The 16,778-nt window shown below is 42.7% G+C and overlaps 1 non-coding gene across 1 annotated transcript; it reads left to right on the forward strand.

Moving 5' to 3' along the window:
• Positions 1 to 14,974: 14,974 nt before the first annotated feature.
• On the forward strand, positions 14,975 to 15,045 carry TRNAG-GCC (transfer RNA glycine (anticodon GCC)). Its single transcript has one exon. It is a non-coding gene; the product is annotated as a tRNA-Gly (tRNA).
• Positions 15,046 to 16,778: the final 1,733 nt, after the last annotated feature.

Below are 16,778 nucleotides of genomic sequence, written 5' to 3' on the forward strand. Positions count from 1 at the left end.
ATTGGGAAGGGGCGCCTGGGCAGAGGACAGCAGAGTAAGGGAACCCAAGAGAGCTTCTTTGCCACGTGGCTCAGAGTCTCAGGTCTCACTGTAATGGGTTTAATGTTGCAGATTGTCTCTGGCCAGTCACCTTACTTGTGCCCATGTTTGGTCCAACTCCTGGCAGTGGGTGCCCCTCTCAGGCAAGGTGGTTTCTAGCGCAAGGGTTTCTTGGAGGTCCGCAGTACATATTATGGGTTGGCATCTCCTCCCCGCTTTGGCCCCTCCCAAATTCTTCTGGCTGGCCAGAGCTTTTCGGTTCTGTGTTCCTTCGTGGGACCTCCCAGTGTGACGTAACTCACATAAGCAGTTATAATCCTGCATGGCCGGGGACAGACACTTTCAGTCAGTGGTTCTCTAATACCAGCATGAGCTTGGAAACTGGGCTGGCCGAGCCAGAACCCAAGTCAAGTTACTCGACCTCTCTGTTCCTCGGTTTCCTCCCAGGGTTTTGTGATGAATACATGAGTTACATAACTAACGTATCTAGAAAAGTGCGTGGTACATTTAAAAAAGAAAAAGTCTGTTACTTTTTTCTCCTTCGGGTTGCAAGGAGAAAGAATTTCTCTTTCACCGAGGACCCACTCCTCCTTACGGGTCTTAAAGCCATAGCCAGTTCGTCTGCTGCTTCTGTAAATAAAAACCAATTTCTAACAGGAACCTTTTGGTATCACTACTTTCTAATTCTTTCCTCTATATTAGTGTCAAGTAAGGATTTATATCACAATTTTTATTTGAGGGAACTCAATCTTTTTTTCAACAATGATTTAACAAATCACCAGTCACCCTTATAACAGCCCATCAGATGGATCAGGTACATTTACTACATTTACTTATTCTAAACGTCGAATTGTAGCAGCTTCCAGGAGCCTGCGCTGAAGCTGGGTGGAAACATCAGTCAGCCCAGTAAAACTGAAAAGACTGTGCTGTCTTTTAGGTGTAAGATTAGGGAACCTACCTGAATGGTCCCTTTCGGGCAACAAGGAAGATGGGTTTGTTTTAGCTTCCTTAATCTGTTTCTGAGCTGCGGAACTCTTTCTTCAGAACTGAGCTCTTATATTCAAGCTTTCTAGCAAAGGTTGTTCCTGGAATACTATTTAAGTCTCTGGTCCCAGCTTTACCAGTCAGGATGGGCTTGGCTTTGTTACCGTTACAACAACAACAACAACAACAACTAACCATTCTCAGTGCCTTGAACAAGAAAGTTTTCTTTCTAGCTAACGCTACATATTTACTTTGCCAACAAAGGTCCATCTAGTCAAGGCTGTGGTTTTTCCAGTGGTCATGTATGGATGTGAGAGTTGGACTGTGAAGAAAGCTGAGCACTGAAAAATTGATGCTTTTGAACTGTGGTGTTGGAGAAGACTCTTGAGAGTCCCTTGGACTGCAAGGAGATCCAACCAGTCCATCCTAAAGGAGATTAGTCCTGGGTGTTCATTGGAAGGACTGATGCTGAAGCTGAAACTCCAATACTTTTGCCACCTCATGCGAAGATTTGACTCACTGGAAAAGACCCTGATGCTGGGAGGGATTGGGGACAGGAGAAGGGGATGACAGAGGATAAGATGGCTGGATGGCATCACCGACTCAATGGACATGAGTTTGAGTAAACTCCGGGAGTTGGTGATGGACAGGGAGGCCTGGCGTGCTGTGATTCATGGGATCGCAAAGAGTTGGACACAACTGAGTGACTGAACTGAACTGAACTGAACGCTGCATATACAGCATATATTGATAGTGATCTCTGCTCCATGCCACCCCCGAGTCCAGAGCCCAGGCTGACAGAAGCTCTCCCATCTGGGTTTCTCCAGACTCAAAGCAAAATGAAGAGAACTTGGAATCTCACAAAATGGCTCTTCAGTACTTCTGTACCAAATTGACCAATGTTATCTCTGCTCATCTTTCAGGGCCATGCCTAGTTTCAAGTGTGGGCAATGTGCCTCTCCCCTGTGCTGAGAATGGAGGGGAACTGGATATTACTGAAGGACATAGGAATGTTCACCACACTAGTTATGGCTCCCCAGTCTTGACTGCATTATTGCTCTTCTCCCGATTTATTTGCTTCACTCTCAGCATTCAGAATAGGATGTAATTGCAATTCACTTGGCCTGACTTCTAATATAACATCCCTAATATTATCTGAAATCTGTAGGGAGAAACGAAGCTTGCACCTTCAAACTTCAAGTGTTCTCTAGTAGGCGCCTTTGATATTGTTGAGAGAGAAAGTATGCTTGTTTTTCCAAGTTCTGCCTCACCCAGCCCCCACCTGGGTCTAATTGTAAAGTGCATCTGCATGTTTTAAAAGCTCATTATGTAAATGTATCACAGTCCATATCCATCAACAGATAATTAAGAGACTATATACATATGTATGAGTTGGCTTAATATTGCTTTAATGAGGAGGTTTACTAGAAATACCAAATCAAGGAGGCAAGAAGAAAAATGATCATAATAAAAATGAGTACAAGTTTCCAGCAGTTCCTGGTAGTCCTGAGAGTTGCAGGAACACCCAAAGGGCACCTCACATTTCCTACTTGCCCACCATAAATGGGAGGAAGAAGCTTGGAAAGAAGTAGAAGTGTTGCTCAACACATCTTTGAAAATAAGGTTATACTTTTTAATTTATTCCAAATTAAAGATTTTAGAGGAGCCAGAGTCTCATGTTTTCACCACCTGTAAAAGCAAGGTCATGGCAGGGAAGTGGTCAGAAGTCTGACATGGCAACCCCCAGTCGATGCCAAAACTGCAGAGATGGAGCCACCAGACTAGCCCATGCGGCTCCTCTGCATAAATTAGAAAGGCGTCTCCTAGGAGAGGAGGAAAACCAGTGGGAAACCCTTGGCTCCCTCTAGCAGGCAAAGCCCTCCAGGTCCACGGCTCAGTGAGGAGGTGACGCTTTATGTAGAGACATACGCGACCTTGTCCCAGGTGGACACAGCCTAGTAGTGCCAGGACACGTGGCTAGGTGAGCAGAGCATGAGCTAGGATTTTTAGCCTTTACTTACTCTCTCAGCAAGGCTTCTTGTCCAGCACATAATCCATACAACTGCAACAGCAGTCCTTTCTAGAAAACTCCAAAGGAGTGACTCCCACCAAGAACTGGCCCGAGTTCATAGGAGCAGAGGACCCTTCCCCATTCTACCTACCAACTTGTCCCTTTGGTTTACTCAACGGTGGCTCAGCCCCACCTTTGGGACCCTTCCACCCCACCTCTCTTCTCCGCTCATACACAGTTCATTGGCCAAGATTCAGTCAGGTGGTTCTACTGAGTTACAGAGGAAGCTGGGCATTGTGGTCTTGCTGGGTGACCAGATGTGGCTCACTGTGATCTGGTGACTAGGGAATTCGAAGGCAAGTCATTTTGTCCCATTTCCCACACATCGGAGGAGTAGGGACAAGAAACTACTCCCCTTCAGTAAAGAGAATGATGCAAAAGGCACTCCTTGACCACAGCAGTCCTGTTTTCTTGACTTGATCTAATTCTAGCCTCTGGAAAACACTGCCTTGTCTATCATCCCCCTGGCACATCTGAACTAGATGCTGACAAGTGTGGTCTCCTAGGAGGCTCCACTGCTTCGGAATTCCAAGTCCTCCTGGGTGAGTTTTGAGGCCTGAGATTGTTTTACAACTTCAACAAAGACTTTTACTTTTTTTTGAAACTCAGGTTTGTGGTTTGTCTGACAAATGTAGTAGCTCTTCTCTTCTATTTGCATTTACTCAGTATTATAGGGCAGGGACTACATCCATGTCCTTCCTAGACATACTTCTCTAACCTGATGTATGTCTTTGCTTCCTTATATCTCCCAGTCTGTCTGTCCCTCTGTCTCCCGAGTGAAAGACACATGTCACATCCTCCCACATTTGCTCACTCCCTTGGCCACAACTCATTCACATGGTCCATGTAACCGCAACAGAGCCTGCAAAATAAGGAGTCACTGTGTCCCCAAAAGGAAACAAAACGGGATTTGAATCCATGTCATTACTTCCTCCTCATCTGGCCTGGGTGGTAAGTTATCCTGATTGGCAATCTCTGCTCAAAGCGTGTATTTAAAGTGAGTAAGGCTTCTCTGAGATAAGAAGGGCATTGTTTCTAAAAGAAAATGGGATTAAAAGTAGATAAACAGATTCCAACCTGGATAGAGGTTAAATGTTTTGAAAGGACAACAAACCTCGGATGGAATCTTGACTGCAACATTTATGAGCCTTGGGTGTCTGGAAGAAAGTTACAAGAATTTCTGGGCTTCAGCTGCCTCATTTGTAAAGTGCAGGTAATAACAGTACTTCTTTCATAGACTGTTGTAGGCTTATGTAAATGCTTGTTACATACTTGCACCATGCAAGAGGAAACATAAGGATATGAGAGTGTAGAGGGTATAAGCCTCAGTCTATATATTCAGTTGTGCAAGAAATTTTACTCTATTTTCCTGTATCTGAACCTAATGTCTGTGTTAAATCTCCCTTTCTTTCTGAAAATGATGGAGGCTTCATCTCAGTCGATTCATGGCTTCTCCCTGGGCTCTGAGGAAGTTCCAGGGAGCTGATGTGGGCTCGAGATGGCAGGTCTAGATGGTAGGCATCTCTCCTTCTATGTTGTTGCTTCTTCCCAGCTACCAAGCACCTGCAGATCTGCCAAGTCCCTGAGTCATGTCTGGATTGCTCTACCATGCTGGGTGCCATGGCCATATATTGCCCACAGCATCCTGGGACCCCAGAAACCCCTTGGGGTTGCCTTGGACCTGTCTGTCTTGACACATTGCACAGATACACCTTCTGCTCTCGTGTCTTATTGGCTTAGGGACGTTCAGAGTCTTCCCACTCCCAGCAATGAGGCTCAGATCCACTCTGCTCTCGGTTTCCCAGTCTTATCCAGAGGATCCATCATTCAGCTTCAACAACTCCCTTGCTCCCATGACTCTGTTCAGCGGAAAGGGCCCAGCTGTATCTAAGACCAAGGTGTGCAGCACTAGCTACATGTGATCATTCAAATGAAAACTGGGTAACATGCCAGATTAGCAATGCTAACCACATCTTGAGTGGTCAACACTGGTCTAGGATCTGTGCCTTATATCTGGTCCTAACCCTGTCCGGCGCCATCTCAGAACCTGTATCTAAACTGGGCTGGAAGCTTTGCCCTTTGTACATGATCATACAGTCTCATGCCCATCCTGCCTCATACCTAGGTCTATGCTAGGGAGGCCAAGAACTGGCTCTTTTGTTCTCCTTGTTCTACTGTATCATCTCTCTTCTGAGGCACAGAGGATGAGATGCTCATATTACCATCAGAGCAAGCAATTTGTCTAGTTTGCTGGGATTGAGAGAATTCCTGGGACATGAAACTTTCAGTTTGAAAACCAGGAAAGTCCCAAACAATCCAGGATAATTTGGTTACCTCGATTCCAGAGAACCACTGGTTACCAAGGAATGCAGGAAAGAATACAAGTCTTTATATCTCAAAGTTGCTTCAACCTTGTAGCTGATATTAATCTGGTGAGGATTTCATTTCACCCTTCAAAGTTAGATTTGGATATTATATTTCTTCTCTTTCTAGAAGCTTTTCTGACTCCCACTCTCCTGCCTCTCTCCCTTCCTTGCCCCGTGACTCTCACGGATTTCATTGGTTCCACCTGGTATTTACTAAATACACATCTTCAGATCACCTTTCCCCTTACCTGCCTCCCTAGGAAGACTGTTTGAGTATCTGATATTTTGCCCTTTCTGGAAAACTATTGATCCTGAGGGTCATGGAAAGAGTGAGCCACATAGAAGACTTCTGTAGGGCGTGCAGAAAGAGCCAGCTCCGAAGAGCCCCCTTGGACATTAAAGTAAGACCTTCAGTGGATTGTTAATAGCTACCTTTTGGCCCATTTCTAACTCACATAATGATAGTTTCCAACACAGAAGCTATTACAGAGCTCAGTTCTAAGAGAAGAGACTGCCAGGAACTGCCGTCACTCACCTGCCTTATCCCCCTCCGTCTTCTCCCTGACATTTTCCTGCCCTGGCTTATTGGGTTGTGTGAACTGTCTAAAAATACCTTGATAGCAGAAGCTCAGAGGGTCAAAAAAGGAAAATGAGTCACTGGGTAAGACCACGAATGTTCTTCTTTCACCCAGTTCCTTCCCTCAGCCAGATTCAGACTTGGGGAAACACCAGCTGATATTCTATCAGACACTTTGACCTGTGAATATGATTTGTTCTGTTTTCTATTCCTGCAAAGTTTTTCTCCCTGCATTAACCTTAACCTGTATGGTCCACTCCAAGTACAACCTCATCCAGGAAGCTGTTCATGATTTACCCTAGCCAAACTGTTTGTCTCAACTGCCAGTATAACAGAAGACTAGAAAAATAAGGCTTATTGTATAAACTCACCCCAAACTTGAATCAAAATCTTAAGAAGAGGGTACAGAAAATGTGCAATAAAAATGTTTTTATACTGGGATATAGTTGATTTACACTTTGTATTTCAGGTATACAGAAAATTGACTCACTTATACATATCCATATGTCTATTCTTTTTCAGATTCTTTTCATATATAGGTTATTAGAGAGTATTGAATAGAGTTCTATGTGCTATACAATAGGCCCTTGTTGATTATCTACTTTTATATAGAGAGCTGTGTATATGTTAATCCCAACCTCCTAATTTATCCCTCTCCTCCACCTCTCCCCTTTGGTAACCCATAAGTTTGTTTGCTAAGTCTCTGCCTCTGTTTTGTAAATAAGTTCATTTATATCATTTGTATCATTTTTTAAGAATCCACATATAAGTGATATCATGATGTTTATCTTTCTGTGTTTGACTTCACTTAGTACGATAATCTCTAGGTCCGTCCATGTTGCTACAAATGGCATTATTCTTTTTATGGCTAAGTAACATTCCATTGTACATATTCTTTATCCATTTATGTGTTGATGCACATTTAGGTTTCTTCCGTGGCTTGGCTATTGTAAACAGTGCTGCATTGAACATTGGGCTGCATGTATCTTTTCAAATTATGGTATTCTCTCAATATATGCCCAGGAATGGGACTGTTGGATCACACAGTAGCTCTATTTTCAGTTTCTTAAGATATCTCCACACTGTTCTCCATAGTGGCTATACCAATTTACATTCTCACTAGCAGTGTAGAAGCATTCCCTTTTCTCCATACCCACTCCAGAATTGATGCATTTATTGTTTGTAGGTTTTTTGATGATGGCTATTCTGATTTCTATGAGGTGAGACCTTTCTGTAGTTTTGATTTGCAGTTTTCTAATAATTAGCAACAGTAAGCATCTTTTCTTATGTTCTTTGGCCATCTGTATGTCTTCTTTGGAGAAATTTAGATCTTCTACCCATTTTTTTTTTTTGTTTTTTTTTTTAATTGAGCTACATGAGCTGTTTGTATATTTTAGAGTTTAATCCCTTGTCAGTTGCATCATTTACAAATATTCTCTCCAATTCTGTGGGTTGTCTTTTCTTTTTTTTTTTTTTATTATTTCCTTTGCTATGAAAAAGCTTTTAATTATGTCCCATTTATTTTTGTTGTTATTGCTATATAAGGTGGATCCAAAGAGACATTGCTAAGATTTATGTCAGAGTTCTAAGAATTTTATAGCATCTGGTCTTACCTTTTAGTCTTTAATCGATTTTGAGTTTATTTTTGTTTGTGGTGTTAGAGAATGCTCTAATTTCCTTCTTTTACATGTGGCTGTCCCCTTTTCAGCAACACTTACTAAAGAGACTGTCTTTTCTCCAATGTACACTCTTGCCTCCTTTATCACAGATTAACTGACCATAGGTATGTGAGTTTATTTCCAGGCTTTCTATCCTGTTCCATTGATCTATAAGTCTATCTTTATGCCAGTACCATACTGTTTTGTTTACTGTAGCTTTAATCCCTATCAAATTATCAATGGCATTTTCTGCAGATATAAAACAAAAAAAATCTTAAAATTTGTGTTGTACCACACAAGATCCTGAATAGCCAAAGCAATCTTGAGAAAGAAAAACAGAGCTGGAGAAGTCAAGCTTACTGACTTCAAAAAACATGCATTTTAAACAAACACTCCAGGTACTTCTCTTTTAAAAATTTACTGATATAGTCATGTGCCGTCAAATTCACCCATTTAAAGTACACAATTCAATGGCCTTGAGTATATACAACCATTACCACAATCAATTCTAAAACACTTTTATTATCCCCCAAAGAAACCCCATATCCTTTAGCTGCCACTCCCCAATTCCTACTCCCCTGTCCCAAGTGTGACAGTCACTGGTGATAGTCACTGGTCTATTTCTGTTTCTATAAATTGACCCATACTGGACATTTCATGTTAAGGCGGTCATACAATACGTGGTCCTCTGTGATCAACTTCTTTCACTTAGTGTTTTTAAGATTCTTCAATGTTGTAGCGTGCATCAGTACTTCATTTCTTTTTATGCCTGAACAATGTCCTTTGGTGTGGATATATCATATTTTATTTTCCCACTCATCAGTTAATGAATATTTGAGTCATCATGCCACATATGGTGTTGCCTATTATAAATGATATTACTATCGACATTCAGATACAAGTTTTTGAGTGGAGCTGCATCTTCATTTCTCCTGGTTTTGCATCTAGGAATGTAATTTCTAAGTCATGGGGTAATTTTATGCCTAACTTTCTGAGAAACTGTCAGGCTGTTTTCTACAGTAGCTGCCAACATTTACATTTTCACCTGCAAAGAATGAGAGTTCAGATTTCTTCTCAACCTCACCACATCCTTACCTGCCTTTTAAAATTCTAATCATCCTAGTGGGTATGAAATGGTGTCTCATTTTTGCTTTGATGTGCATTTCCCTAATGGCTAACACAGGTGCTTCTTACAAAGTTTGAAAAGCTTTGGTACACTGCCCCATAATACGTGATGGAGTTACCTGTCTATGGTCCCTGTGTGTGTGTGCGTGCATACTAAGTCATATCTGACTTATGACACTTCAGTCTTATCTGACTCCTTGTGACCCTGTGGACCATAGCCCACCAGGCTCCTCTGTCCAAGGGGATTCTCCAGGCAAGAACACTGGAGTGGGTTGCTGTGTCCTCCTCCAGGGGATCTTCCTGACCTAGGAATCAAACCTACATCTCTTATGTCTACCTGCACTGGCAGGCGGATCTTTACCACTAGCACCACCTGGGAAGCCCCCTTATGGTCCCTGCTAGACAGTAAACTTGCAGAAGGCCTGGAGTGCACTGCCTGGCTGCCTAGATCCCCTTCAGCGTTGCCCAGAGCCTGTCACATTATAGATGCTGCATAAACAGGAGGGAACTTCTATTAAGGGCCTGTACTGTGTCAGGCATAGATTATACAAATTAACTCATTTAATCATCACAACAACCATTTGAGGGAGGATCATCATTACTGCTGTCTTACAGATGAAGAAACTGAGGCACAGAAAAGTTAAATAACTTGCTTGTATTTGAACTCAGGTTGCATGATGCCAGACTGAACTGCCTCCCTCAGTAAGTACCTCTTGAATAAATGAATGCATTTCAAACTCTGAAAAAAGGAGGAGACTGCAGACTGCAGAGGCAGGGCTCACTCCACTATCCATTCACCTGAACAGCCATCTTTCTGGAAGAACAGCACTGGGAATTTGAACTGCCTTGCTCCTGTGAGTGACATCAGGACCCTTCACCTCAGTTCCTGGTGAAGGACATGGACAGTGGCACTGGCTTGCATTTTTTAAAGCAGATAGATGCTAATCCTGATCCCAAGCCCTTCCAGGAAGTATCCATGATGGAGAATGGAAACAGACTTGAATTCTAGATGTGCACTGGCAGTGAGGTTGAAAGGTGAAAAGAAGTCTCTATAGCTCTGAATTCAACTATTTTATACCAAATGTCTCCTCTTGAAAATAGGCATGCTACAGATCAGCTCTGAATAGCCAACATGATTTTCTGCATCCTGTACAGGGTAAATCCTTCAACATATCCTACCAAGTATCACAATTTTTGGCAACTTAGAAAATGATACTCTTTCAGTCCAAGCCAGGATGCATGGGTTAGTAAGCTGAGCATGGGTTAGATTTCAGCTCACACTAGCCCACTTAGCTGGGCATCCTTGTGCAGTGCCCAACCTGATCATCCATATATGGTTTATAACACCTTATTAGGGAGTTTCACCCTGGTAAATATGGGAATCTTGACAGTTAGGAAATAACTTGTTGTTGTTCAGTTGTTAAGCTGTGTCCAACTCTTTGTGACCTCATGAACTGTAGCATGCCAGGCTTCCCTGTCCTTTACTACCTTCCAGAATTTGCTCAAACTCATGTCCTTTGAGTCAGTGATGTAATCTCACTATCACATCCCCTGCCCCTCCCTTCTCCTCTTGCCCTCAATCTTTTCCAGCATCAGGATCTTTTCCAGTGAGTCAGCTCTTTGCATCAGGTGGCTAAAGACTGGAGCTTCAGCTTCAGCATCAGTCCTTCCAATGAATATTCAGGGTTGTTGTCCTTTAGGATTGACTGGTTTGTCCCCTTGCTGTACAATGATCTCTCAGGAGTCTTCTCCAGCACCACAATTCAAAAGCATCAATTGTTTGACTTATGGTAGGTTAAGGAAATTATTAAATCAGTCAATTATTTGACTTACAGTAAGTCAAGAAAATAACGTACTGTAAGTCAAATAATGGATTGATCAAACCTCACAGCTCTTTATAACCCAGATGAAAGAAATCAGCAACAAATGACTGACAGAGACTTTGTCTGACATATGGGCTATCAGTTCAGTTCAGTCACTCAGTCGTGTCCGACTCTCTAAGACCCCATGAATCGCAGCACGCCAGGCCTCCCTGTCCATCACCAACTCCCGGAGTTTACTCTAACTCATGTCCATTGAGTCGGTGATGCCATCCAGCCATCTTATCCTCTGTCGTCCCCTCCTCCTCCTGCCCACAATCCCTCCAAGCATCAGGGTCTTTTCCAATGAGTCAACTCTTCGTATGAGGTGGCCAAAGTACTGGAGTTTCAGCTTCAGCATCAGTCCTTCCAATGACCACCCAGGACTGATCTCCTTTAGGATGGACTAATTGGATCTCCTTGCAGTCCAAGAGACTCTCAAGAGTCTTCTCCAACACCATAGTTCAAAAGCATCAATTTCTCGATGCTCAGCTTTCCTCAAAGTCCACTCTCACATAGAAGCTGATAAATCCAGGCAGACAGAATCCAAGCCAAAGCTACAATTTGAAGCCAGCCTCATTCATCTTGACTTCAGTACCTAATCCAGAAAGCCTGGTTACCCTTGGAATCCTGAAAGATAGAATACCAGTGAAGAGCTGAAGACTTGCAGTTCAGGACTGCAGGCAGCCTACTCACCAAGGAGCCAGACTAACTTCCAGAACACAGCTCGTTTCCCAGGCAACTGACGGAGCCATCTACGACACAGACATTTTGAGGTAGCACCACTAAGGTTCTAATCAGTAGCCAACCACACCACCACATTTGCCTCCTGGAAGCAGCTCCAGGAAGCTGGCCACGGGAAGTGGGAGTAGGTGAGAGGCTGTAAAAGTACCCGAGCATCTGTGAGAGGAAATGATGACACAGAATGACATCCACTGTTATTTGTGTCTCTCCAAATGCCTGAGCCCACTGACACGCACTCCAAATGACATGGCATAGTTGTGGCTTGCTGAGGGACTGGTTACAGATGGAATAGAAGTGTTCAGAGAGATGAAGAGAAAGACTGGCAGACTCAGCATGGACAGAGAGGAAGAACCACATACTGTAGCGGGCAGTATGCAAATGCAGACACAAATCTAATAACAAGAATAATTATTTATGATAAATAATAAAATTATTAATAAGTTGCTGGACCTGTTCTATACCCTTTATTCATGTTATCTCACTTGTATTTTAAGGCACATCACAGTCCGAAGAAGTGATTATTATTTGTAAGCTTCTTTTAAGTGAGGACACTGAAGCACCAAGAGGGTAAATAACTTACCTAAGATCACACAGCTTGTAAGTAGTGGAGCCTGAATATGGGACAAAAGACCCAATCAGCTGAGCCCTGCCCAAATCTCTGACTCACAGAATCATGAGAAACAATAAATTACTGGTTTCAAGCCATTGAGTTTTAGGGTTGTTTGTCATAGATCAATATAAAACTGCCCTGATGGAACTTATAATTTAGTAACAGTAACAAACAAGTGAAAAAACACATAGATGTGTACTTACGCATTTAATACATAGTAAAGGAGAAAGAACAGAATTGTTCCTTCATTGCATTTTGTTGTTGCTTTTCAGTCACCAAATTGTGTCCCAATTCTTTGTGACCCCATGGACTGCAGCACGCCAGGCCTCCCTGTCCCTCACCATCTCCCAGAGTTTGCCCAAGATCATGTCCATTGAAACAGTGATGCCATCCAACCTTCTCATCCTCTGTCACCCTCGTCTTCTTCTGCCTTCAATTTTTCCCAGTTTCAGGGCCTTTTCCAATGAGTCAGCTCTTTGCATCACGTGGCCAAAGTACTGGAGCTTCACCTTCAGCATCAGTCCTTCCAAAGAGTATTCAGGGTTGATTTCCTTTAGGACTGACTGGTTTGCCCTCCCTGTAGTCCAAGGAACTCTCAAGAGTCTTTCTCCAGCACCACAGTTCCAAAGCATCAGTTCTTTGGTACTCTGCTTCCTTATGTTCCAACTCTCATATCCATATATGACTACTGGAAAGACCATAGCCTTGACTATATAGATATTTGTCGCAAAATGACATCTTTGCTTTTTAATGTCCTGTCTAGGTTTGTCATAGCTTTCCTGCCAAGAAGCAATCATCTTCTAACTTCATGACTGCAGTCACCATTCACAGTGATTGTAGAGCCCAGGAAGAGGAAAGCTGTCACTGCTTCTGCCTTTTCCCCTTCTATTTGCCATGAAGTGATGGGATCCAGGTGCCATAATCTTAGTTTTTTTAATATTGAGTTGTAAGCTGGCTTTTTCACTATCCTCTTTAACCCCCATCAAGAGGCTCTTTAATTCATTTTCACTTTCTGCCGTTAGAGTGGTATCATCTGCATATCTGAGGTTGTTGATATTTCTCCTGGCAATCTTGATTCCAGCTTGTAATTAATCCAGCCCAGCGTGTTGCATGATGTGCTCCGCATGTAAGTTAAATAGACAGGGTGACAATATACAGCCTGTCATACTCCTTTCTCAATTTTGAACCAGTCTGTTGTTCCATGTCCAGTTCTAACTGTTGCTTCTTGACCTGCATACAGGTTTCTCAGGAGACTGGTAAGATGGTCTAGTATTCCTATCTCTCTAAGAGGTTTCTACAGTTCGTTATGGTGCGCACATTTAAAGGCTTTAACGTAGTCAATGAAACAGAAGGAAGTGTTTTTCTGGAATCCCTTGCTTTCTCTATGATCCAATGATGTTGGTGATTTGATCTTTGGTTTCGCTGCCTTTTCTAAACCGAGTTTGTGCATCTGGAAGTTCTCAATTCAATTACTGCTGAAGCCTAGCTTGAAAGATTTTTAGCATAACGTCACCAACATGGAAAGTGAGTGCAGTTGTCATTGCATTTATTTCATATGTAATAAGTATAACTTTCATGGTCATTCAGAGCACTGGTAACACGATTATCCTTTTTCCATTCTTCGAGTCTACCGTGCCTACCTTGCAGGTAGGCAAATTACTACCTTTCTGGGCCTTGGTTTCTCCATCTGTGAAATGGGCATGGTAGCATTCATCCTGTCTGCTTCATAGGCTCCTCTGAGGATGAAATGAGACAAGAAACAAAAGTGCTATGATTGCTGAAAAGTCCTCAACAAACTGCATCATAACAAGATAAATGTTCCCTTGTGCTAAAAGTGCTTAACTGCTTTATAATTTATTCTCTGAAATGGAAACATCTGGCCAAGGAAACTTGAAAGAAGCAGAAACCTTTCTGACCAAAGCAATTGCATCTAATAGCTGGTCTCTGGAGTCTCCTCCTTCGGCTCTGATTTGCCCATTACTTTGAGTTGTATTTTGAAATATGTCAGCCTTGCTTTTTTGCACATCTGCTTTTTCTATTTTTACTCTAGACCAGAATAGAGAAAGAAACCATTATAAATGGTAAATATCCATTCTTGGGCATTCCATCATATATATATATATATATATATATATATATATATATATATATATAAATCTCTCCATGAATTTATTCATCAATATATCTTCTAATTGTAGAAACTGGAGTGAAGCAGAATTATAGAGGGATTTTATAAGGAACCTCAGCAAGGTGTAATTATTATATGGGTAAATGAGCTTTCCACCTGGGTTATGAAACAGTGAACCCAGGAGCCAAATCCAGTCATGTCTTCTCCCTGTTTAAAAATCCCTTACTGATTTCCCAATGCCCTCTACATAAAGACCAAGCTCCTTGACATGGCACTGAAGTCCAGCCATGATTTTGCTCTTGCTTACTACCTACCCCACCCAGCCTTGCCTCTCACCACTCATGCTCTTGGGCTTATGACCTGTTGATGCAGGTGTCTCATCCCCAGGTTTGACATAAACTATTTCCTTCGCCCTAGTACACCACCCTCTTCCATCTTTGCCTCATCTACCCTTCACTTTTCATGTCTAACTTTAGATGATCTGAGAAGTCTTCCCTAAACCCCTAAGACTGTTTGGTGTTGCTCATCTGGGACCCCTTAACCCCTTTTCTCTAAGGTAGTTTCACATTGTAATTTCCAGAAGGTAAATGACACAGCTCTCACAAACATACATCATGAGCCTATGTCAAATATTCATTTAATTCATTAATAAGGGTGCTAGCAGGGTAATAAAGTTGAGTCAAAGGAACATAAAAGAAACTGATTTATATGTGGTAAGTAAAAGGAAGAATGTTGATATAAGACTGCTATCTTAGATCCAAATCTGGGCATACTACAATGTGCTATAGGCAATAAGGTGCATGGCACTTGGGTGCATGGGTGGTTCAGTGGTAGAATTCTCGCCTGCCATGCAGGAGACCCAGGTTTGCTTCCTGGCCCATGCAGCCACAGTGTCCCCTTTGTGGGCTTCCCCGGTAGCTCAGACAGTAAAGAATTTGCCAGCAGTGCAGGAGACCTGGGTTTAATCCCTGGGTTAGGAAGATCCCCTGGAGAAGGAAATGGCAACCCACTCCAGTATTTTTGCCTGGAGAATTCCATGGACAAAGGAGCCTGGTGGGCTACAGTCCATGGGGTCGCAAAGAGTCCAACACGACTGAGTGACTAACACACATAGGCAATAAAATCATAACCCTTAGAAGCTATCTTTTCCAATGAACAAAAATTATTTGCATCTTATCGATTTCTTGCCAGTTAAGATCTTACTTTTCAAGGACTTGATCTTAACTTGTGTAGTAGTAGTTAGCCAAATCAAGGCTGTCAGAAGACCTAGTATGACTTTGAAAAGATACACTGTCATCTTTCTGGAAAAAAATTTTTATTACCAGTAGCATTAAGACTCTGTTTTAAAATGACCTGTTATCTTATCTGAAATTCCCAGCAAATTGAAAAGCTTCTCAGGGATGAGATTCTGTTTTGGGTAGATCCTGTAGCCTCTGATCTTAGCTCAGTGCCTGGTATGGAGTAGACACTTATAATTCTTGTTGGATGAGTTAAAAGTTTTCTTCTTGCAGGGTTAAACTACCCCCTCCAAAGAGCTTATCAATTTCCCACAGATAGAGTTATGGGCGATAGAAATCTTTGCAGTGATCACAGCCCATGGATGTCTCCAATCCCCCCCAAGTGTGTCCGGTTGCCTGAAGCCCCTTAAGCATTTCTCTTGCCTCCCACTGCTGCACAAACCCAAACTGTCACCTCAATGGTCAGATGCAGAGGCAAGAAAAAGAAGCCCATCTCCTGTGTCTCCCGTGTCTCCATTTAAGAATCAGGAAGAATGGGGTCCTTCCCTGCCCAAGCCCCCTACCCATCCCCAAGCCCAGTGGGAAGGCTGGATACCACGGCCCTCCCTAGCTGCCTCACATCCTTGTGCTGGTTCTGGGAGCAGAAGGGCTCATTCTATTCCTGGATTCAACTCCCCAGGGACAGCTATTGGGGCTACAGGCACAGTACTCATCATTCTAATAGGCTAATGGGGCAGCCCAGTTTTCTCACAGATAATGAGCCTGTATAATTTAAATCAAGACTAATTTATGCATTTAAATACGTGTTGCTAGGATAGATAAATCACCCTACTTGTGACTTGTTTTTATTAGCACTGGAGGCAGGTAAAACATCATCCACTGATGGGAGAAGGGGCGGAGGCAGGCCTGATTTTCAGTTATTCATGGTCACGGAGTGTCCATAAAAAGGAAGGAGTAGGGGTGGGACGTGCTCCAAATAACTTCGAGTTTTGAGGGGTCAGTCTGGAGAAAAAATAGACTTGAAATAGCATGAATGAGAATGGCTATCACTTCACACAACGTCTTTGTTGATCTTGTGGAAATCTTGGAAAGAGGTCAGGAAAGGAGGGAGTTATCTGGGCAAGAGTTTGAGACTTTTGGACAAGAAGTGGGTTCCAATATGCCTAGGAACACTGGTGGAAGGTAGATTGGGACCCTGTGAAAGGAGAGAAAGCAGAGAAAGAACAAAACCACAGCAACGAAGGCCTTGTATCTCTTAGAAGCAGAGTAGATCACTGAAAAATCTAGGGGATGGATGAGTCTGCCATTAGAGCACCTGGTTTCTCATTTCTGGGCCCTTCCCTGCCCTGCAGAAACCATCCCACCCCATGTGCTCTCTC

Source organism: Odocoileus virginianus, chromosome 24 (assembly GCF_023699985.2).
Source record: "Odocoileus virginianus isolate 20LAN1187 ecotype Illinois chromosome 24, Ovbor_1.2, whole genome shotgun sequence".
NCBI classification, from domain to species: domain Eukaryota; kingdom Metazoa; phylum Chordata; class Mammalia; order Artiodactyla; family Cervidae; genus Odocoileus; species Odocoileus virginianus.